At 49.2% G+C, this 24,563-nt stretch overlaps 1 long non-coding RNA gene across 1 annotated transcript; it reads left to right on the top strand.

Annotated features, from left to right (window-relative positions):
- Positions 1–12,956: 12,956 nt before the first annotated feature.
- On the top strand, positions 12,957–14,736 carry LOC148635283 (uncharacterized). Its single transcript, XR_015933270.1, has 4 exons — positions 12,957–13,006; positions 13,303–13,364; positions 14,422–14,521; positions 14,660–14,736. It is a non-coding gene; the product is annotated as an uncharacterized LOC148635283 (long non-coding RNA).
- The last annotated feature ends 9,827 nt before the right edge of the window (positions 14,737–24,563 follow it).

Below are 24,563 nucleotides of genomic sequence, written 5' to 3'. Positions count from 1 at the left end.
CCTCACTGTGCCAGGCCACCACTGCGTCACACAGCTGCCAGCACACCTCACCGTGCCCGGCCACAACTGCGTCACACAGCTGCCAGCGCACCTCACCGTGCTGGGCCACCACTGCGTCACACAGCTGCCAGTGCACCTCACTGCGCCAAGCCACTACTGCGTCACACAGCTGAAAGCGCACCTCACTGTGCCCGGCCACAGCAGCGTCACACACCTGCCAGCGCACCTCACCATGCTAGGCCACCACTGCGTCAAACAGCTGCCAGCGCACCTCACCGTGCCAGACCACCACTGCATCACACCACACAGCTGCCAGCGTACTTCACCTTGCCAGACCACCACTGCATCATACAGCTGCCAGCGCACCTTACCGTGCAAGGACAACACTGCGTCACACCACACAGCTTCCAGCACACCTCACCGTACCAGGCCACCACTGCGTCACTTCACACAGCTGCCGGCGCACCTCACCGTGCTAGGCCACCACAGAGTCACACCACACAGCTACCAGCGCACCTCACCGTGCTAGGCAACCACTGCGTCACACAGCTGCCAGCGCACCTCACTGTGCCAGGGCTACACTCCATCACACAGCTGCCAGCGCACTTCACAGTGCCAGGCCACCACTGCGATATACCACACACCTGCCATCCAACCTCACTGTGACAGGCCACCACTGCGTCACACAACTCCCAGCGCACCTCACCATGCCAGGCCACCACTGCATCACATAGATACCAGCACACCTCACCGTACCAGGCCACCACTACATCACACAGCTGCCAGCGCACCTCACCGTGCCCAGCCACAGCTGCGTCACACAGCTACCAGTGCACCTCAGCATGCCAGGCCACCACTATGTCATACCACAGCTGCCAGCTCACCTCACTGTGCCAGGCCACCACTGCGTCACACAACTCCCAGCGCATCTCACTGTGCCAGGCCACCACTACGTCATACCACACACCTGCCAGCGCACCTCACTGTGCCAGGCCACCAGTGCGTCACACAGATACCAGCACACCTCACCGTGCCAGGCCACCACTGCGTCACACAACTCCCAGCGCACCTCGCCGTGCCCGGCCACCACTGCGTCACACCACACAGTTCCCAGCGCACCTCACCGTGCTAGGCCACCACTGCGTCACACAGCTGCCATCGCACCTCACCGTGCCAGACAACCACTGCGTCACACAGCTGCCAGCGCTCCTCACCGTGCCCGGCCACAGCTGCGTCACACCACACAGCTGCCAGCACACCTCACCGTGCCAGCCCACCACTGAGTCACACAGCTGCCAGCGTACCTCAACGTGCCAGGCCAGCACTATCTCACACCACACAGTTGCCAGTGCACCTCACTGTGATCGTTCTACCACTGAATCACACAGCTGCCAGCGCATCTCACCGTGCCAGGCCACCACTGCGTCACACCACACAATTGCCAGTGCACCTCACTGTGCCAAGCCACCAATCCATCACACAACTGCCAGTGCACCACGCAGTGCCAGGCCACCACTGCATCACATATCACACATCTACGAGTGCACCTCACCATACCAGGCCACCACTGGGTCACACCACACAGCTGCCAGCGCACCTCACCATGCCAGCCCACACTGCGTCAAACCACACAGCTGCAAGCGCACCTCACCGTATCAGGCCACCACTGCGTCACACTACACAACTGCCAATGCACCTCACCATGAAAGGCCACCACTGCGTCACACACACAATTGCCAGTGCACCTCACTGTGCCCAGCCACCAATGCATCACACAGCTGCAAGCGCACCTCACTCTGTCAGGCCACCACTGCGTCGCACTACACAACTGCCAGCACACCTCACCGTGCCAGGCCACCACTGCGTTACACTTCACAACTGCCAGCGCACCTCACCTTGCCAGCCCACCACTGCGTCACACTACACAACTGCCAATGCACCTCACCATGAAAGGCCACCACTGCGTCACACACACAATTGCCAGTGCACCTCACTGTGCCCAGCCACCAATTCATCACACAGCTGCAAGCGCACCTCACTGTGTCAGGCCACCACTGTGTCGCACTACACAACTGCCAGTGCACCTCACCGTACCAGGCCACCACTGAGTTACACTACACAACTGCCAGCGCACCTAACCGTGCCAGGCCACCAATGCGTCACACTACACAACTGCCAACGCACCTCACCGTGCCAGGCCACCACTACGTCACACACACAATTGCCAGTGCACCTCACTGTGCCCAGCCACCACCGCGTCACACAGCTGCCAGCGCACCTCATCGTGCCAGGCCACCACTGCCTCACACCACACAATTGCCAGTGCAACTCACAGTGCCATGCCACCACTGCATCACACCACACAGCTGCCAGCACACCTCAACGTGCCAGGCCACCACTGCCTCACACCACACAATTGCCAGTGCAACTCACAGTGCAAGGGCACCACTGCATCACATATCACAAATCTGCCAGTGCATCTCACCATACCTTGCCAGCACTACGTCACACCACACAGCTGCCAGCGCACCTCACCGTGCCGGGCCACCACTGCGTCACACCACACAGCTGCCAGCGCACCTCACCGTGCTGGGCCAACACTGCGTCACACAGCTCCCAGCGCACCTCACCGTGTCAGGCCACCACTGCATCAAACCACACAGCTGCAAGCAAACTTCACCGTGCCAGGCCACCACTGCATCATACAGCTGCCAGCGCACCTAACCGTGTCAGGCCACCACTGCGTCACACAACTCCCAGCGCACCTCAAAGTGCCAGGCCACCACTGCGTCATACCACACACCTGCCAGCTCACCTCACTGTGCCAGGCCACCACTGCGTCACACAGCTGCCAGCACACCTCACCGTGCCCGGCCACAACTGCGTCACACAGCTGCCAGCGCACCTCACCGTGCTGGGCCACCACTGCGTCACACAGCTGCCAGTGCACCTCACTGCGCCAAGCCACTACTGCGTCACACAGCTGAAAGCGCACCTCACTGTGCCCGGCCACAGCAGCGTCACACACCTGCCAGCGCACCTCACCATGCTAGGCCACCACTGCGTCAAACAGCTGCCAGCGCACCTCACCGTGCCAGACCACCACTGCATCACACCACACAGCTGCCAGCGTACTTCACCTTGCCAGACCACCACTGCATCATACAGCTGCCAGCGCACCTTACCGTGCAAGGACAACACTGCGTCACACCACACAGCTTCCAGCACACCTCACCGTACCAGGCCACCACTGCGTCACTTCACACAGCTGCCAGCGCACCTCACTGTGCCAGGCCTACACTCCATCACACAGCTGCCAGCGCACCTCACAGTGCCAGGCCACCACTGCGATATACCACACACCTGCCATCCAACCTCACTGTGACAGGCCACCACTGCGTCACACAACTCCCAGCGCACCTCACCATGCCAGGCCACCACTGCATCACATAGATACCAGCACACCTCACCGTACCAGGCCACCACTACATCACACAGCTGCCAGCGCACCTCACCGTGCCCAGCCACAGCTGCGTCACACAGCTACCAGTGCACCTTACCTTGCCAGCACTACGTCACACCACACAGCTGCCAGCGCACCTCACAGTGCCAGGCCACCACTGCATAACATATCACACAGCTGCCAGTGCACCTCACCGTACCCGGCCACAACTGCATCACACACCCGCCATCGCACCTCACCGTACCAGACCACCACTGCGTCACACCACACAGCCGCCAGAGCACCTCACCGTGCCAGGCCACCACTGCGTCCCACAGCTGCCAGCACACATCACCGTACCAGACCACCACTGCGTTATACAGTTCCCAGTGCACCTCACCATGCCAGCCCACCACTGCGTCACACCACACAGCTGGCAGCGCACCTCACCGTTCCAGGCCACCAATGCGTCACCCAGCTACCGGCGAAACTCACCCTGCCCGGCCATAACTGCATCACACCACACAGCTACCAGCGCACCTCACCGTGCTAGGCCACCACTGCGTCACACAGATGCCAGCACACCTCACCGTGCCAGGCCACCACTGCGTCACACAACTCCCAGCGCACCTCACCGTGCCCGGCCACCACAGCGTCACACCACACAGTTCCCAGCGCACCTCACCGTGCTAGGCCACCACTGCGTCACACAGCTGCCATCGCACCTCACCGTGCCAGACAACCACTGCGTCACACAGCTGCCAGCGCTCCTCACCGTGCCCGGCCACAGCTGCGTCACACCACACAGCTGCCAGCGCACCTCACCGTGCCGGGCCACCACTGCGTCACACCACACAGCTGCCAGCGCACCTCACCGTGCTGGGCCACCACTGCGTCACACAGCTCCCAGCGCACCTCACCGTGTCAGGCCACCACTGCATCAAACCACACAGCTGCAAGCGAACTTCACCGTGCCAGGCCACCACTGCATCATACACCTGCCAGCGCACCTAACCGTGTCAGGCCACCACTGCGTCACACAACTCCCAGCGCACCTCAACGTGCCAGGCCACCACTGCGTCATACCACACACCTGCCAGCGCACCTCACTGTGCCAGGCCACCACTGCGTCACACAGCTGCCAGTGCACCTCACTGCGCCAAGCCACCACTGCGTCACACAGCTGAAAGCGCACCTCACTGTGCCCGGCCACAGCAGCGTCACACACCTGCCGGCGCACCTCACCGTGCCCGGCCACCACTGCGTCACACCACACAGATCCCAGCGCACCTCACCATGCTAGGCCACCACTGCGTCAAACAGCTGCCAGCGCACCTCACCATGCAAGGACAACACTGCGTCACACCACACAGCTTCCAGCACACCTCACCGTACCAGGCCACCACTGCGTCACTCCACACAGCTGCCAGTGCACCTCACCGTGCTAGGCCACCACAGAGTCACACCAGCGCACCTCACCGTGCCACGCAACCACTGCGTCACACAGCTGCCAGCGCACCTCACTGTGCCAGGCCTACACTCCATCACACAGCTGCCAGCACACCTCACAGTGCTGGGCCACCACTGCGATATACCACACACCTGCCATCCAACCTCACTGTGACAGGCCACCACTGCATCACACAGCTGAAAGCGCACCTCACCGTGCCAGGCCACCACTACATCACACAGCTGCCAGCGCACCTCACCGTGCCCAGCCACAGCTGCGTCACACAGCTACCAGCGCACCTCACTGTGCTAGACCAACACTGCATCACACAGCTGCCAGTGCACCTCAGCATGCCAGGCCACCACTATGTCATACAACAGCTGCCAGCTCACCTCACTGTGCCGGGCCACCACTGCGTCACACAACTCCCAGCGCATCTCACTGTGCCAGGCCTCCACTACGTCATACCACACACCTGCCAGCGCACCTCACTGTGCCAGGCCACCAGTGCGTCACACAGATGCCAGCACACCTCACCGTGCCAGGCCACCACTGCGTCACACAACTCCCAGCGCACCTCACCGTGCCCGGCCACCACTGCGTCACACCACACAGTTCCCAGCGCACCTCACCGTGCTAGGCCACCACTGCGTCACACAGCTGCCATCGCACCTCACCGTGCCAGACAACCACTGCGTCACACAGCTGCCAGCGCTCCTCACCGTGCCCGGCCACAGCTGCGTCACACCACACAGCTGCCAGCGCACCTCACCGTGCCGGGCCACCATTGCGTCACACCACACAGCTGCCAGCGCACCTCACCGTGCTGGGCCACCACTGCGTCACACAGCTCCCAGCGCACCTCACCGTGTCAGGCCACCACTGCATCAAACCACACAGCTGCAAGCGAACTTCACCGTGCCAGGCCACCACTGCATCATACAGCTGCCAGCGCACCTCAACGTGCCAGGCCACCACTGCGTCATACCACACACCTGCCAGCTCACCTCACTGTGCCAGGCCACCACTGCGTCACACAGCTGCCAGCACACCTCACCGTGCCCGGCCACAACTGCGTCACACAGCTGCCAGCGCACCTCACCGTGCTGGGCCACCACTGCGTCACACAGCTGCCAGTGCACCTCACTGCGCCAAGCCACCACTGCGTCACACAGCTGAAAGCGCACCTCACTGTGCCCGGCCACAGCAGCGTCACACACCTGCCAGCGCACCTCACCATACCAGGCCACCACTGCGTCAAACAGCTGCCAGCGCACCTCACCGTGCCAGACCACCACTGCATCAAACCACACAGCTGCCAGCGTACTTCACCTTGCCAGACCACCACTGCATCATACAGCTGCCAGCGCACCTTACCGTGCAAGGACAACACTGCGTCACACCACACAGCTTCCAGCACACCTCACCGTACCAGGCCACCACTGCGTCACTTCACACAGCTGCCGGCGCACCTCACCATGCTAGGCCACCACAGAGTCACACAGCTGCCAGCGCACCTCACTGTGCCAGGCCTACACTCCATCACACAGCTGCCAGCGCACCTCACAGTGCCAGGCCACCACTGCGATATACCACACACCTGCCATCCAACCTCACTGTGACAGGCCACCACTGCGTCACACAACTCCCAGCGCACCTCACCATGCCAGGCCACCACTGCATCACATAGATACCAGCACACCTCACCGTACCAGGCCACCACTACATCACACAGCTGCCAGCGCACCTCACCGTGCCCAGCCACAGCTGCGTCACACAGCTACCAGCGCACCTCACTGTGCTAGACCAACACTGCATCACACAGCTGCCAGTACACCTCAGCATGCCAGGCCACCACTATGTCATACCACAGCTGCCAGCTCACCTCACTGTGCCAGGCCACCACTGCGTCACACAACTCCCAGCGCATCTCACTGTGCCAGGCCACCACTACGTCATACCACACACCTGCCAGCGCACCTCACTGTGCCAGGCCACCAGTGCGTCACACAGATACCAGCACACCTCACCGTGCCAGGCCACCACTGCGTCACACAACTCCCAGCGCAACTCGCCGTACCCGGCCACCACTGCGTCACACCACACAGTTCCCAACGCACCTCACCGTGCTAGGCCACCACTGCGTCACACAGCTGCCATCGCACCTCACCGTGCCAGACAACCACTGCGTAACACAGCTGCCAGCGCTCCTCACCGTGCCCGGCCACAGCTGCGTCACACCACACAGCTGCCAGCAGACCTCACCGTGCCAGCCCACCACTGAGTCACACAGCTGCCAGCGTACCTCAACGTGCCAGGCCAGCACTATCTCACACCACACAGTTGCCAGTGCACCTCACTGTGATCGTTCTACCACTGAATCACACAGCTGCCAGCGCATCTCACCGTGCCAGGCCACCACTGCGTCACACCACACAATTGATAGTGCACCTCACTGTGCCAAGCCACCAATCCATCACACAACTGCCAGTGCACCACGCAGTGCCAGGCCACCACTGCATCACATATCACACATCTACGAGTGCACCTCACCATACCAGGCCACCACTGGGTCACACCACACAGCTGCCAGCGCACCTCACCATGCCAGCCCACACTGCGTCAAACCACACAGCTGCAAGCGCACCTCACCGTATCAGGCCACCACTGCGTCACACTACACAACTGCCAATGCACCTCACCATGAAAGGCCACCACTGCGTCACACACACAATTGCCAGTGCACCTCACTGTGCCCAGCCACCAATGCATCACACAGCTGCAAGCGCACCTCACTCTGTCAGGCCACCACTGCGTCGCACTACACAACTGCCAGCACACCTCACCGTGCCAGGCCACCACTGCGTTACACTTCACAACTGCCAGCGCACCTCACCATGCCAGCCCACCACTGCGTCACACTACACAACTGCCAATGCACCTCACCATGAAAGGCCACCACTGCGTCACACACACAATTGCCAGTGCACCTCACTGTGCCCAGCCACCAATTCATCACACAGCTGCAAGCGCACCTCACTGTGTCAGGCCACCACTGTGTCGCACTACACAACTGCCAGTGCACCTCACCGTACCAGGCCACCACTGAGTTACACTACACAACTGCCAGCGCACCTCACCGTACCAGGCCACCAATACGTCACACTACACAACTGCCAACGCACCTCACCGTGCCAGGCCACCACTACGTCACACACACAATTGCCAGTGCACCTCACTGTGCCCAGCCACCACCGCGTCACACAGCTGCCAGCGCACCTCAACGTGCCAGGCCACCACTGCCTCACACCACACAATTGCCAGTGCAACTCACAGTGCCAGGCCACCACTGCATCACATATCACAAATCTGCCAGTGCATCTCACCATACCAGGCCACCACTGCGTCTCACAAGTGCCAGCGCACCTTACCTTGCCAGCACTACGTCACACCACACAGCTGCCAGCGCACCTCACAGTGCCAGGCCACCACTGCATAACATATCACACAGCTGCCAGTGCACCTCACCGTACCCGGCCACAACTGCATCACACACCCGCCATCGCACCTCACCGTACCAGACCACCACTGCGTCACACCACACAGCAGCCAGCACACATCACCGTACCAGACCACCACTGCGTTATACAGTTCCCAGTGCACCTCACCATGCCAGCCCACCACTGCGACACACTACACAGCTGGCAGTGCACCTCAGTGTGCCCAGCCAACACTGAATCACACAGCTGCCAGCGCACCTCACCCTGCCAGGCCACCACTGCGTCACAGAGCTGCAAGCGCTCCTCACCGTGCCAGGCCACCTCTGCTTCACACCACACAGCTGCCAGTGCACCTCACTGTGCCAGGCAACCACTCCATCACCAAGCTGCCAGTGCACCTCACCGTGCCCGGCCACCACTTCGTCACACCACACAGCTGGCAGTGCAGCTCACCGTGCCCGGCCACCATTGAGTCATACAGTTCCCAGCGCAGCTCACCATGCCAGCCCACCACTGCGTCACACTACGCAACTGCCAACGCACCTCACCGTGCAAAGCCACCACAGCGTCATACCACACAGTTGCCAGCACACCACACTGTGCCAGGCCACCACTGCGTCACACAGCTGCCAGCATACCTCACCGTACCAGGCACCACAGCGTCACACACCTGCCAGCGCACCTCACCAAGCAAAGCCACCACTGCGTCATACCACACAGCTGTCAGCACACCACACTGTGCCAGGCACAGAGGTGCAAGCGCACCTCACCGTGCCAGGCCACCACTGTTTCACACCACACAGCTGCCAGCACACCTCACCGTGCCAGGCCACCACTCTATCACACCACACAGCTGCCAGCGCACCTCACCGTGTCAGGCCACCACTCCATCACAAAGCTGCCAGCGCACCTCACCGTACCAGGCCACCACTGCGTCACACTAAACCACTGCCAGCGCACCTCACCGTGCCAGCCCACCACTGCGTCAAACCACACAGCTGCCAGCGCACCTCACCGTGCCAGGCCACCACTGCGTCACACTACACAACTGCCAGCGCACCTCACTGTGCCAGGCCACCACTGCGTCACGCATCTGCCAGTGCACCTCACCGTACCAGGCCACCACTGCGTCACACCACACAGCTGCCAGCGCACCTCACCATGCCAGCCCACCACTGCGTCAAACCACACAGCTGCAAGCGCACCTCACCGTACCAAGCCACCACTGCGTCACACAGCTGCCAGCGCACCTTACCGTGCCAGGCCAGCACGGCGTCACACCACACAGCTGCCAGTGCACCTCACTGTGCCAGGCCACCACTGCATCACACCACACAGCTGCCAGTGCAGCTCACTGTGCCAGGCCACCACTGCATCACACAGCTGCCAGCGCACCATACCGTGCCAGGCCACCACTGCGTCACAACACACAGCTGCCAGCACACTGCACCGTGTTGTGCACACTAGTCAGGCCTATTGACCTTTCACAGTCTTGCCTTGTTGTGTGAAACTTTTGTGGCACATTGTGTGACACATTTTTAGATATTCAGATCCTAATTAATATCATTATTCATGTCTTTAGATACGTGATTCCATACTATATTCCCTATTACAAAACCAATAATTCCGGTCCTAAAATCTGATTGGCTGAAACACATTCGAAGGAGTGCTATATTCTCTAATATACGCACACACCGGAATTTTGACTTCACTGTTTGATAAAGAAATCTTTAAGACTACGTCTTAGCGTAGATAAAAAACCTTGGATTCTCATGTATCTTTTGCTGCTGTCTGTTGCATTCTTGAGGATACTTGTGATATTTTGAGCTCTCGTTGAATGATAAGTGTCGCAGTGTAAATCATTTGCGTTGTTAGAAATTATGAAATGCTCTGTTAAAAGCAAGGAAGTTTTTATGTCTGTTATGGTAAAAGAAAATTCCTCACGAACTAGGGATTGGACAGTTTTTCAGTGCTTGTAGAATTGATGGAAATGTTCAAATAAATGTGCTGAAGAAATAAAAAAAGTAGTTTATTCCTTTATCATATTGGCTAGCTAGTGTCCTCTCTTTGCTAGTTACTCGTGGCTGTGTTTCTGCGTTGCGCAGCAACAAGGGACTATATTCTCAGGCGGAGGAACGTAAAAAGCTTAATTTTCGTGTTAAATAATTTTTTTAAATTAAAATTCATTCTATACAGCAATCGCATATTTGGGGACCATTTTTGAAAATTTTGATGCTTAAAATGTTTAGGGAGAAATGGAAGACTGCTGTGTATTTTTTCTTTAATGTACCGAGACCAGCCATATACAGTTTACATAATATGTTTATGTTCCAAAATTAATATTGTTTATGGCCTTCACATGCGTTATGCTCCTATTCTTTTTATGCTCAGCTACTAAAATTTCCCTACAGTGGTACAATTCCATATAAATACTCAATACTAAGCGGATAAAAAAATTCACAGTAAAGACATTATATGATTAGATCCTTCCACGACCGACCAACGCACCACGAGTGCCCGTCGGTCATTTTGGCCAGCCAATCACGTACCGCGGTAGGGCGTAGATACCAGCGGTACGGGTTTGTACCGCAAACTCTGAATGGCTGCATCTGTATAAACAAACTCTACATGCATCTGACATTTCTACGTTTAATCTACTGGAGTATATATTTTCTGGCAAGATGAATGGTATTATACCTTAAAATGTTTTGAAACAGTTAAAATTGTAAAAAAGTTTTTAAATCCCCCACCAAAAATTCAGACTTCAGGAAGAGCATCTGATTTCTTTCAATAAAGCAGAACAGTGCAAAAGCACACAATACAAAATCTCCATACTTACAAACATGGAGAATGAAGACATGTAGACACATATACCTCTGACCAGCCTACCATCGAAGAGGTGAAAGATGAAACTTTTCCTTTATCGTCAACTCAGTGAATGTCTTTAAACTTTCGAAAACTGTAACAAAGAATAAGTTAAAAAACTTATTTTCATTGGACCCACAGAAAAGTCAAAGTTGTCCATAGAAATGCCCGTCTAAATCAGAAATCTACAGCACAAAGGCAGTGGCCTTTCGGGACATAAAAATGAAATCAGACTTTACTCAGACGAATTGCCCTTGGTCACGGACATCTTGCTATCAGTCACTACAAAGATGTTTTCTCTCGTGCCATGGCTTGCCTGACTTGCTTCTCCAGCTGGATGGCTTCTGGTCGCTGGTCAGGATCGACAGCCAGCATGTCCTGGAGCAGTGTCCTTAGCTCCGTGCTTATGGCTCTATTTACTTTCAGGGGGATGTGGAACTGCAGCCAGGGGTTCTCACGCAGGGCCTCTCCAACAGGCCCTGACAGACATATGCTCCTGTATCGGAAACACACTTTAGTTCAATTCTAAAATATTTCTCATAGGACTGAAGGAACCTTTGCCTGTTAAGAGTTAACAATTAGGTCCTCAAGTACTGTTTTACGGTTTTCTACACTCCTGGCTGGCCAAGGTCTCTTTAAGGTCTCTTAAGTGGAGGTGTAACTCATGTATCCTACATGTGATTTAGCAACATGAAAGGGAATAGCTTCTTATCGGATTATGGTCTTGGTTAACTGCCTAAGGCTGACCTAAGTGCCTATCTTTCTGACTTTGTTTATACCTATATGTTAAGAAGCTTCTTCTGACCAATCAGAAATGTATGCTTTATGTATGAACATTTTGCTCATCAAAGTGAGTGAGAGACAAGGTTAACAGAAATTAGCCACGGCAGTAAATGACAGCATATTTTTTGGTTCTTAAATGGTCTCTACCTGGCACACCTGCAGTGCAAACTGACACACGCTGTTTAGAGAAACATCTACTCTATTACTAATATTAATGAAACATTTCTTATTCTATGGAACAAAAACAAACAGTAAAACTAAAACACAGATCTCTTTGCTTCCTATTTCATGAACCAGATGACTGAATGACCAAGTCTAACTAGTAGCCAGAACCCCAGTTAACCCTCCGTAACACAAAGTTTAACCACACGACAGGAACTCTTTCAAACTGAGTGAAAATCATAAATGGATCCATAACTTTACATCAATTTACTATGTTGTGCCAATACCTGCATTTACATTTAGAACGATTGATGTCATAGAACCAGCATCACACCTGTTCCAGGTGTCTCCAAGGAGACAACAGAACTTCAGTTGTGTTTGCTAAAATACACACTTTGAAACATACTGTAACACTTAGTTAACATGTCTGGTTTAGTTGAAGAATCGGCTAAGGTAAGTTTCAGGGTTTAATGGTGGGATGGCACCTGTGCTTTTTTCCCCCAACCGCTAGAATATGATTCGCACCAAACCCAAAAGAAATACTGCACAGTTCAGGAACTTCATCAACCTAGCAACTGTAAAATAAGCTTACAAACAACTGAATTGAAATGCCAAAAAGTTCAGAGAAAGGCACAAACTATGTTTACTTGGGGTTTACAAAATTAAAGCTAACTAAAACTGTAATGATAAACAATCATGCTGCTAATGGACAGAGAAATATCATGTTTTTTGAATAATGTATTATTTGTTATATAGGAACCCAGTATAAGGGAATCCCTTGCGATCCTGTCTGCAGAGATAAAGGTAAGTATTTTTTTCTATTTAGCTCTGTCACTCCAAGAAATATAATGAACATAAATATATTTGCCAATCTTTTCATAGTAATCCAAACAACTCTGCGTGTATCTGACATTTGTAATATTTATCTACCGCAGTATAACTCTTCTGGCAAGGCGATTGCTATTGTACCTTGAAAGAAAACTGATTGGAAATGTCATGTACTCTATGGTTTCTATTGATGTCAAGTGGCAAATGTTGACTGGTGATGTTATGTGAATCTTAGGAAATGGTCATTTTTCAATCGAGTCTATGTTTCTCAGAATTTGAGACAGAGAGGTCAATCTCTGCAATCCGAGCTGAGGGCATTTCTTGGAATGGAAAGGTAAGAGCAACGTGTTCTTTGATATTCTCTTAAGACTCTTCGCCAGATTTTACGATGAAAAATGTAAATAATAATAACAAACATTATTTTATATAGTGCCTTGAAAGGTGGCTTCTTTACACAATGACAAAACCAACAACAATAAATAATACACAAGATATGCATGATGACAATACACAGTTAGAGGAGACAGTAGATGGTCATTGTCAGTGTATCCTGAAGGTAGTTTTCCAATTTTTTGGAACGGGGTAAAAGAGGCCACCTCTACTAGAATCTTTGTCCTAACCAAAAATGTAAGAAAGTATAATAATAATATTAAAAATAATAATAATAAACTTAATTTATAGAGCACCTTTCATATAAATAGTGCTTTGGTGCTTTATAAACAAAGCATAAAATAAAATATTAAAATTGAGAGATATACTTTCAGTTGTAAAGGAAAATACAGCAATACAGTAAAGCAACATACATGTCAATTAAATAAATACAAATTAGGAAAGTCGTAATAAAATAAGAACAATTAAAGAGAACTAAAAAAAGAAACAGAAATAGAAAGAACAAAGAACCACTTTAACTAAAAGCAACATTTTCAAATGTTTTTTAAAACAATGTACCGAGCTTGACTGCCTAATAAAAAGTGGAAGTGAGTTTCATAATTTAGAAGCATAAAAACAAAAAGCAGCCTCTCCACTCTTTCTGCATTTCACATGTGGTATTTGCAGTAGGCCAGTATGTGCAGATCTCAGGTCACGTATAGGAACATATGAAGACAGACATTCAGTAAGGTACAGACGTGCTAGGTCGCTTAAAGCTTTAAAAACAAGTAAAAAAAACTTTCAAATGTATCCTAGATAATACAGGTGACCAGTGAAGTTTTTTCAAAACAGGAATGATATTCTCTTTCTTGTATTTGTTAGGATCTGTGCTACTTCATTTCGAACAAGTAGTAAGGGATTTATTGTTTTCTTGGGAAGCCCACAAAACAGAGCATTATAATCATATCCACATCAATGTGAGCAATGGAGAAGTCAAATTAACGTGTCTAAATATCATCTAGTTCTATCCCAGGGAAGAGGGCTGTTGCCTACATAGACGACAAGACACAAAACGCTCAACTGTGCAAAACACGCATAAGGACATCAGTCAGGAGGAACAAGGTAAAGTGTTTTTACTTCTTCACCATGGTCATGTAGTTTCACTCCAAGCACTGTCATATGAAATAACTGTGGAAACGACCTCCCCAACATTTTGGGTTGTTGCATTTTGCTTCAATGAATTTTAACCTTTTCTTTTAGACATTAAGAGGAAGGACACATTCACCCTTGGTAGAGATTCAGTTGTTCTATGAGATGTCAAGGTGAGAATTAACCACTTCAGGCATAAGTCAATCCACATGACTGAAAAAGGGGCAATGAACAGGATATTGGGATTTTTCTAGTTATAAAGTACAATAATCATCATTACATGATCTAAGACTACTGAAGTATAAGCTGTGTCCCTGACTGATTAATTAGCAAATTCATCTTTGTAGAGTGCAGCTACTATCTATTCAGTGGCATTTCCTTAAAACAACTGTATTCCCACATTCTGAATATGGAGTGAGATCATGTAGAGAATGTTGGACTTGTAATAACTAATTGAAGGATAATAATAATCAACGAAAGTGCTTACAAGTATCAACAAATGCCTTCAAAGTACTTGACACGTACTTTGCTTTCAAAAGTGAAACATAATTAATGCTTACGTAAGATTTCTCTTGACTTCTCAGGAGCATACTAACTCCAAGGACAAGTAACATCAAAAACCATTATTTAAGTGCTGATGTTGGAGCTGCAATACTACTACCAAGACAAAAAATGATACAGGTAATACTGCTTTCAGAATTCTAAGAATTGCTAAAATAGTATGTTTACAGAGCATTCAGAGTCTCATAGAGAAAATAAGTTGAGAATATGACAAGTTCCTACCATCTCAAACACTGCCAATCTAGAACAAAAAGAAAGTACTTGAACGCCTACAGTAATCGAACACAAACCAGAACATATCAGTGCGTGACAATGAAATGTAGTCACAAAATGATTCTACCCATTCAAGTCCCAAAAAGGACCGAGGAACTTACCGGAGGCGATCCCTGGATTTCAAACACAGCACAATGTAGCCAATGTAGGGGAAAAGATTACAGAGAGCTCTTCTCAGATTGCTCAGAGTCAGCCCCAGGACCCTTTCCTGACTGAAGCAGACAAAGTTGTCAAACAGGTAGGTAGAAATGAGTAAGGAACAGAGAGTATGGTTATTCTTGCATTGTTTTGTTCGTCTGTCAAAGAAAAGAGTGCTTCTGACTTTTGTCAATGTTCATCTTTATTTTAGGAGAAAAACAAACGGTGGTATCACACTTTGCTCAAGTGTATGATGCCATGTGTGTACAGCAGACATCACCAAAGGAACAGGAGACACCTGAGTAGAGAACAAGAATATGAAAAGGCTGATGAAAAAAAGCACCAGGAGAAATCCATTGAATATGCACAATCTCGTCCAGTATTTCAATGAAAAGTTTCAGTGTTGTTTTTAGTGTCGTCGTATTGCATACATTTAAAACAATGTGTCTTGTTTAATGAACAATTTCATTTACTTTAGTAAAAAGTGTTGTTTACTGTAGTCCTAGCACGGATGCAATTGTTAGAAAAAACGTGAATGAAAAACTGAATGTTTCATACAATATGGGTTTGTGTTAACCCACACACCTAAGTGAAATGTTTGATTACGTTTACAAGACATAACACATAGTTCAGTTGAGTGTGAAAGGGAACGACAGAGAAAGTCACAAACAAAACATTTGTGAAGGACTTGATGAATGTTTTTTCTTTAGCAATTACAAAAAATAAAGAATTTTTCAACAAGATGTCTTTCTATAGCGAGTTTCATTTGAGATAGTCTTTTCTTAGAAGTGCAAGAGTGGTATTCCCTACAACTTATTCCCCAATTTGATCATTCTCAGAAATTAGGAGACAGAAACCACACCTACTGTAATATTAGACCTTTTAACAAGGCAACTAGGTTTCAATGGCTTAAAAGGTGCATAAAGAGGCTCATGTATAATGACCTCCAGTGTCCCACAGGTTTCCCAAATCATTTCTTAAAGTATGGAAAAAGAGGAAATAAAGTGTCTACAGAAAGCGTATACCCCCTTGAACTTTGTTCAGTTTGTTGCGCCAGTGCCTGAGTTTTATGCACTTAAATGAGGACCTCTTTCTCACACCACATATGTTATACTTTCAATGGGAAAAAAGGAAATATTAGAATTGTATACATTTTAAAGCCATGTGTTCATATTTGGTAGAAGCCCTAACAACACCTAAAAAACACCTAACAACGGGTGCAGGACCGAATTAGGGCAGTACCCACTATTGATAAACATACATAAAACAATATTAAAGTACTGGCTTTAATATTAGCCAGACACAGCCGGATGAGCTCTACCAGCCAGGACAGGAGGCTCTACTGTACACAGAGAGGGGAGGGAGAGGGGAACAAGCTGCCCAGCCGTGTGGAATGCTACAGAACCCTAAACAGACAAAACATACTACCCGAATATTTGACCAAGATATCCAGACACAGCTGGATGAGCTCCACCAGTCAGGACAGGCTAATAAGATACACTCCACAGACATTCACAACAGCGACATATCATAAACACTTGAATTACTTATCTAGTCTCTCGAAACAAAATTTCGAGAAAAAACACATTGCCCAACGTTAGAAAGCACCTTGCATTACATTGCTTGAAAAACAATTTTATTTCGAAGGAATTATGGATCGGGAATTCTTCGAGGAAGTCGTGGTCACACAGCATGCCGCCCCATATATCAGGGAGCACATTGGATCAAGGCACCGTCTCTTTCAAGACAACGATCCGAAACACAAAGCAGCAAGGGCGAGGCTTACAGAAGAACGAGTGAACTGGGTGAAAACTCCAGCCGAATCTCCAGATTTAAATCCAATAGAGATGGTATGGCATTCGCTGAAAGACTATGTTTGGAAAACTGCTAAGCCCAGCACAAAGCAAGAACTGATACTGATACAATGTCTTTTGATACTGATACTGTATGAGTAGGGCTGTTTCACCACTCCTTTTTTTTTGTTGCATGCAGCAGTACTTCTTATGGTAGTACTTAAGTACAGTACAGTAGGTACTTACATTAGTACTTCTCGCGTTAAAAAAGTTAGGTGTTAGCATAAACTATTAGTAATAAATAATATTAAACTTAGCACTGTAATAAATTATGCTAATATTAAATTCGATTCTGCTCTGAGAATGTAGGGGGAAGAAAAATGCCAGTGGTCTTTTCACTGATGAACTTGTGCCTGATGAACACCACTGCGTCACACCACACAGCTGCGAGTGCACCTCACTATGCCCGGCCACCACTGCATCACACAACTGCCAGCGCACCTCACCGTACCAGGCCACCACTGCGTCACACAGCTGCAAGCACACCTCACCGTGCCAGGCCACCACTGCGTCACACCACACAGCTGGCAGCGCACCTCACCGTTCCAGGCCACCAATGCGTCACCCAGCTACCAGCGAAACTCACCCTGCCCGGCCACAACTGCATCACACCACACAGCTGCAAGTGCACCTCACCGTACCCGGCCACCTCTTCATCATACAGCTGCCAGCGCACCTGACCATGCAAGGCCACCACTGCGTCACACAGATGCCAGCGCACCTCACCGTGCCCGGCCACCACTGCGTCACACCACACAGATCCCAGCGCACCTCACAGTGCTAGACCACCACTGCGTCACACAGCTGCCATCGCACCTCACCATGCCAGATAACCACTGCGTCACACAACACAGCTGCAAGCGTACTTCACCGTGCCAGGCCACCACTGCGTCACACAGCTGCCAGCGCACCTCACCATACCAGGCCACCACTGCGTCACACCACACAGCTGCCAGCGCACCTCAAAGTACCCGGCCACCAATGCGTCACACCACACAGCTGCCAGCGCACCTCACTGTGCCAGGCCAGCACTGAGTCACACCACACAGCCGCCAGTGCACCTCACCGTGCCAAGCCACCACTGCGTCACACAGCTGCCAGCACACCTCACCGTACCAGACCACAGCTGCGTCACACATCTACCAGCGCACCTCACCATGCCCAGCCACCACTGCATCACACAGCTGCCACCACTACGTCAGACCACACACGAAGTAGGTCATCGGGCCAACAGTATACAAACATTACAGCTCAAGTGCTTTTGTATCTGAATGCTTTTAGGTAAGTAATTTAGCAGCTGCGGTATTAATAATGATTTTAATGGCAAATTCAATTGCAGGTAAAATAAAAATGGCGGATAACTTACTTTCTAGCTTCGTGAAGCGGTCGTGCCATATTATACATATATACCATAATAAGAAACATAATATGTACAGTAGAATTTTTCACTTTAAGCTGGCATTATCCAGAACCGGGTCAGGGCCCGGACCCGGACCGTGCAGTGTGGTCCGTCGGCCTTCTAAAGATGTTTAGGAGATCGAGGCGCCCTTGGATTTGATTGGAAACTTGCATAATTTCTTAACTTGACCCCATTATCTTAAAAAAAACGGCCAGGCCCAGACCAATGCATGAAGGCTGAGAGGATCGGGGGACTGTCATTTTTGGTCACAGCGTACAGTAGTAGATCAGTAACCTCTGTTTATCGTGATAACCTTTAATTATTTTCCAGTACTTTTTCAATGATAAAACACATTGTTTCGCCAGTTTTGCTAAAGATACGGTTTTAGTGTTTACGCGTAAATTTGTAAGCCGTAGGTTTAAATCTCGTGGTCTTATTTTCTGCATTTTCATCGTAAGGGAAGGCGCTAGTTTGCGATTTACGCGCTGAACATTGTAAGCAGAGGAGCCTTAAGGCACAGCCTCGCCTTAACACCATTGTTTGCATTGTCATTGTCATCCAGAAAAGCAGTCGTAAGAAAATGAATCTGTGGCGGCTCCGAACATTAAAAAAACTATATCTAGACTGCAAACACATCCCAATCTTACTATCAACACGTTTTAAGAGCCCTCTCCTTTCCACCGGTATACAAGCTAAGAGAGAAATATTGGAAATCCCATCTGAAGTAGCCCTCGTCTCACCTTCGGAGCTGTGAGCGATGGGGATCATAATTAAAAGGGGTACAGTTACTTTGAAAATGTGTATGTGATACTTAAATTTAAATAAAATAAAAAGATAAATTATATAACACATACTGTGCTATCTACGTCCATGTGTTTAAGACGTATGAATCGGTTTTAAAACAGGCACACCCCTTCTCACAAATCCGACTGGAGTCTCAGTCCGTCATCGCGATGAAATAGGAGCTCAGATGTAGGCTAAGTGATTGCAATTTACTTATTTAAAAGAACCACTTCAAATCAAAAGGGAGACATTTTGTAATGGTAGTTATCGTATTATACAGTATACGTAATTGTAGATATACAGTACATAAAGGGTATGAATAGGTGTGAGCTTTTACTGTATATTTAATATTTTATCTGACCCATTTGTAGAAACCGCCTACTCAGATTTAGTTAAGTGGTCTGCCACCATAAAGACAGAAAAATATAATGACACCCTGTTACATTAACTGTAAAATAAACGCCGTAACTGCGGCCATATGAAAATTTGGATAAAGATTATACAACATCCTAAGGAGCTCTATGACATATGAGCGTCGAAATAATGGTTGGTGACCTGACGTAACATTGCTCCCTGAATTACGTGATCTGTATATACCCAAATTCAGATATATCACATAGGGAGATGCAGTCAAACATTGCATTGCTATCGTCGTGGTGAACTATTTCTCCGCTGTTTAAAACTTGTTTGGTAAGTGTCATCAAATATTCTTGTCAATTTGTAGCGAAATCGATATACTGTATCATAATCCTTCAGCTATCTATAATGTAGTGAAATGGCTAATTAATATTGATAAATTCCCTTATTCACAGTGACTTTTGCTCAAACCCCTGTTGCATAATGGGTTAATTTTATATAAAAAACATTTATATCATAGATATAATACAAGCTTTGAAATGAAATAGTACATTTCCAGGTTTCAGTTAAACATTTTTAAAAAAGCTCATGACTTTAAGCATTCTGAACATTGAGAATGTTATTTGGGAAACAAATGTTTATTATAATGTTTATTTTTAGGTTCTGTCTCCTACTGAGTCAGCATGCAGCATTCAACACCATTAGGTTTAATATTAAAAAGTTGTGTATTTCCTGAATTGTTTTTTTTATTCTTTTCTATTAGACCATACTAGACTGTGCAGGATATCATTTATTTTCCAGATACCTGGGAAACAAAGCTCATATCTCATTTGCCAATGGAGCCCAGTCCTAAGCCTGGTGCTCTGTCCCCCTCCCCGAAGGACACAGACTCGAATCAACCCGCGCCCTTAAGGCGACAGGATCTGATCTCCACGTACTGCCCGCCTCCCAAGATACAGCTTCTGAAGGACACCTTCCAAGAGAAACTGATGCAGGAAAAGGAGAAAAAAATGATCACCATGTACAATCGGCGGCAGGAGGCAGCTCTACAGAAGATGAGAAAATGTTTCCAATATGTCAAATACGCTGCGGAGAAGAAGACGGGGAACAGCTATCGCTTCCAAGCCCAACAGGGCCCCGAGAAGAACATTGTGGGGTATGATCGGTCTTACCCCCTGAAGCCTATGGGTAACAGGAAAGTCTCCGGCCCTGGTGAGGTTCAGGCTGTGGACCGCCCGGAAGCACAGAGTGATTCCTTGTTTGCCCCCACCCCGCCTCAGGATGGTCATGAGAGGCCCTGCGAGAGGCCAGGCAGGAGGGGCTCAAGAGTATGCAAACCTAAGGACAGGACTGTCCTCCCCATGGTGGCGACCCCTCCAGGGCAATGCCCTTCTCATGCCAATGGGAAGGAGCACTTTCAGTTGCAAGAGGAGCTACGAAAAGTGGCCGAGGCAGAGGCCGCGCTGAAGGAGGAGCATCGCCGGAGGGAGGCCAGTCTGCAGGATGTGATGCGCCGGAAGGAGGCCATGATGAAGGACGAGATTCGCCAGAAGGAGGCCATGATGCAGGCGAAGCTCTTTAGAGCTCAGGAGGAGCTGAGGATGGTTCAGAGAGAGATGGAAGACTCCAGAGAGGTGGCCGGAAGGGAAAATAGAGGACTCCTGACCCGAAGGAAGACACTCCAGGCGAGGCAGAGCGAGCTTCGCCCCAGAGGACCGTGGGCCAACCACCGCTCTAAGGCCGTGCCTCTTCTGACCTGCAGAATGGAGAAGCAAAAAGCCTTCACTCCAAGGAAAGCCCTTCCTTTCAAAGGAGACAACCTTGATTATGGTTCTCCAATGGAAGACGGCGGATGCGCAGAATCGCACTTTCCCTCTGCGCTTTCCCATCAGGAGAGACGTCAAGTGAGCCCTTGCAGCCGTGGGCTAGAAGACGTCCCCTGTGGAAGGAGAAAGTACCTCAAGAAAGCAAGGCTCCCTGAAAGTGACGTGTCAACGGCACAGGCCGCGCAGGCCCACTTCAGAAATAACACCGCATGTCTGGATGAACAAACTCTGTCAGTGGAAAACAGATATTTGTCCCCTACAAGTCTGATGTGCCCTACCGCTGAGCAATTTCCATATGAGAATAGCCAGAGTGGAAACCCTCAGCTGGTGCCCTGTGAACTGTGTCAGAGGAAGTTTGCTGTAGAGAGGTTGGAGAAACACAGCAAGATCTGCAAGAAGCTTCAGAATTCAAAGAGGAAGGTTTTTGACTCTTTCAAGCACAGGGCCAAGGGAACAGAACTGGAGACATACATCCATAAGAAGAAGGTTAGACCGCCAATCGTGGTAAGGGCTATCCTTAAACTCTTTCCAAGCTCCCCTTGTTTTCTCCTAGAGTCAGACTCAGCTTATAAATCAATGTAAACAATAAATAAGTGTTTTATGAAGTACTCTTCTGAAAAACTGCCGCAAAGGCACATTTGCCAGACAGAATAAATGGGTCTTAGTGACTTCTGAATTCTGTTGTAAAAATCTACATGAGATATCAAGCAAATAGCACTCACGGGAAACAAAACCATAACTAAATTGTACTCTCTACCCAATGACATGAAAGGTAGGCCCAGAAAGCTAAGTTATTACTGTATTGATATTTTCTTCCCTTGTGAATGGTTTGCGACCAGACTGTGTACGCAGTGCTAGTCTGGACTTTTTCTGGAAGCTGTTTCATTGGTTTCATTTCCTGTTCCCAGCTGAGAAAGAACAACTGGAGGCAGAAGCACGAGGATTTCATTCGGAGCATCAAATAGGCCAGGGAGGTGCAGCAGGTGATCACGCAAGGAGGGAAGGTTGTGAACCTGCCCCAGCCCCCCGCGAATCCAAACCCCGACTACGTGCCCTGCCCTCACTGCGGCCGGCGCATTGCCCCCAGGCCGGCACAGAGGCACATCCCCAAGTGTCAGCACATCAGGAGCCGCCCTCCTTCTCCTCCTCACAGATGAAAACTGATGTGAAGAAGAGTAAAAGAGTCATGATCTTGGCTCACGACTCACGTCCTGCTTTTTCTTTTTAGAAATATATTTAGCACAGTTCATCCGTATGATGATAACAAAAATGTTACCTTGTTTTAATAAAATGATTTTTGGTGGACTGGTGTTTGCGTAACTGTGGTTATTTCAGTTTTTTTCCCTTGCGAAAATGTGTGTCGACCATGAAAATAAATTTCAAGCTGTTCTTATCATTCATACACCTTGACCTCCTAAAAATAATTGTTCAACCTGGAACGTACAATTAGCAGGCAATAGAACAGGTCACATTGGGCTTGGAACCATCAAAAAGTAGTATTCACACATTCTCGGCATCAATTTTCCTTAAAAACAACTGAAAAAGCAAGGTAAAGAGTGATTGATTTTTTAATGAAAGTTATTTGATTTAATTTATTTAATTTTCATAATATTTGAAATATGTTGGGATTAATGTGACTCAATATTATCTGCAGCTCTTACACTCCAGGCACCTGATAAAGTGGAACGCAGTGTCTTTGCCTTACATGGCGCTCAGCTCTTCCTCAATCCTTGCAGAAGCAGCAGCCTCCGGGTCCTGCCTCATGCACAGCTTAAAATGCAACACCGAGTAATACAACAAACAACAGGGAAAACCATTCACGATCAGACACATCCGTTGATTGCTGGCTCTCAGTAAAGGGACATTGCTGTGGTCCACGCATGAATCTGTTTTCTAAGTGCCTTATCCAATACAGTGTAGAGGCCAGTTTTCCCAGAAGCCAATTAAAGGGGAACACACAATAACTTGTAAAACCTCCAATTTACATCACAAAATAGACTACATTTCAAGGTTAAAGAATTACCATGTTCTGCGATTCAGAACGAGGCAGCAAAACTTCCTGTAATCTGATGTGGCCCTGTGACATTGTAAAGGAGCAGGCTTGTGAATACATCTCGTTTAATCCAATGGCAATATTGCTCTCAACTTTTTTACGTTTTTGCCAATAAATAATATTACATTAACTCTGAATAAAGAACCTTGGAATGGAACGTTTTTTGCAGTGAAATGTTTGCTGCATAACCTATACCTTTTCTCTCCTACATCACATTGCATTAGTCATTACAGTGATTAGTGAGCAGGAAGGGCTGCATCACATCGCAATTTGTGTGGAACTTGAATGCGAATTTGTTACAACATGGCGTAACTTACAGTACTTTCACAAAGTTCATGATTTTGTGCTCAATTTTGAGTCTGTAAAGTTTTTCTATAATGTCAATGATTTTATTTTGTGACTGAAATTAAATAATTTTGTGTCTGCAAAATTGGGACTGTAGTTCCACCTTAACCTACTAGTGCTGTATGTCTTTGGACTGTGGGAAGAAACTGGAGCACCTGGAAGAAATCCACACAAATGAAGGGAGAACATACAATTCCATCCAGACTGCACCCCAGGAATTGAACCCAGGACCCCAGCTCTATGAACCACAGTGCCACCTCATTGCTATAGTCACTATAATTAATGTCAAAACTCATTTGCAAATGAGCAGCCTGGGATCCAAAAGGATCAAGACAAGGATCCAAACAAAGCACTATCCCAAAGCTTGGCTTTGTACAGTATATCATACAGGGCTTGATGCAGAAGGCAGATAATCTAAGTCCATGCA

The sequence above is a fragment of the Lepisosteus platostomus genome, unplaced genomic scaffold, assembly GCF_059453375.1.
Source record: "Lepisosteus platostomus isolate fLepPlt1 unplaced genomic scaffold, fLepPlt1.hap1 Scaffold_29_H1, whole genome shotgun sequence".
Taxonomy (NCBI): domain Eukaryota; kingdom Metazoa; phylum Chordata; class Actinopteri; order Semionotiformes; family Lepisosteidae; genus Lepisosteus; species Lepisosteus platostomus.
The sequence above is the reverse complement of the archived record's forward strand: the minus strand, read 5'-3'. Positions and strand labels throughout refer to the sequence as shown.